At 38.4% G+C, this 1,161-nt stretch overlaps 1 pseudogene; it reads right to left on the bottom strand.

Annotated features, from left to right (window-relative positions):
- Positions 1 to 356: 356 nt before the first annotated feature.
- Positions 357 to 1,153, bottom strand: LOC102841983 (annotated as a pseudogene).
- Positions 1,154 to 1,161: the final 8 nt, after the last annotated feature.

The raw sequence follows: 1,161 nt of genomic DNA, 5'->3' as shown, positions 1-1,161 counted from the left end.
AAATCAAACTGCATTTCAGATCCCTGAGTATAATCCCAAAGAAGACAACAATGCTTTTAACTCTGTCCTAATAAAACAGAGCTAAATGTACAAATTACCAATATCATCTTAAAACAAGGCAAGAGAAAAAGATGTAAACATGTACAAAGTTTAAGTTAAAAGCAGTTTTGTAAACAATAACTGAAGATGATGATGTTATTATAAAATCACAGTTTATCAGTGTCCTTCAATCTGATCAAGAGGTTCCGGGTCTGGATCTGTACAGAATTAATAATAATTGCAGCAGATATCAGGCAGTTTTCAGTCCTGCATAAATTTATGTGTCAGTAGGTAGGTTATTGTTCACTTTTTAATTTCTAAACAGTACGGATGTTATTTATTTCCCACTTTTGCGTCATTTTACTGGTGTTGCATTTGGAGATGAACACTTGATGTAGGACCTCTGAACGATCTAAACACTTTCCTGAAGGAATGTGAGTAAATCTGTGCAAGTTCTTGAAGTACTGCCATTCCTTAACTTCATTTAGATGACAGTGTGTAATCATAACTTTTGATCCTTCAGGACGCTTTGTCAAACATGGGTCATACTGCAAGAGTTGATCAGCTTCATTGATTCGGAAAAGCTGATTCCCTCCCATCCTGTGGCAGGGTCCTAGTTCACAAATCCTCCATTTGTTTCCCCCATACTAGCAATGCAGTAAGCAGTTTCAAAACCTCTGATCTCTCCCCAGTCCACATTTTTGGGTGGTAAGGGTAGTGTGAAGTCATATTATAAACTGTTTCTTCAATGAATCATGTAAAACTGTTGCAGTTGTGATCTTCTAGGAATTTTTTCAGCTCAGATATGCCCCCATATGGTAATGTCTTTTATTCTGGACAACTACCATAGAAGTAGTCTTTGTATTCATCCCACCAAACCTCTACAACTCTAAGGTAATTCTTTAGGGTTGGAGAGACCCAACATAAATGGGTGGAGGATTTTCTTGCCAACTTTCAAGCCAGTAGGTATGTCCGACACGAGAACAAGGGACAATAATTTGCCATCACACTGCCCTATCTTGTATGAGACTCCAAAGCTTATGCCACCCCGGATCTGGAGACCTGGATCATAGAGACCTATTTCAAAGAAGTCTCGTTCAATGGCAAATAATCTGCCAGCCA

The sequence above is a fragment of the Chrysochloris asiatica genome, unplaced genomic scaffold, assembly GCF_000296735.1.
Source record: "Chrysochloris asiatica unplaced genomic scaffold, ChrAsi1.0 scaffold03539, whole genome shotgun sequence".
In the NCBI taxonomy this organism is placed as follows: domain Eukaryota; kingdom Metazoa; phylum Chordata; class Mammalia; order Afrosoricida; family Chrysochloridae; genus Chrysochloris; species Chrysochloris asiatica.
This window is presented reverse-complemented; position numbering and strand designations above follow the sequence as displayed.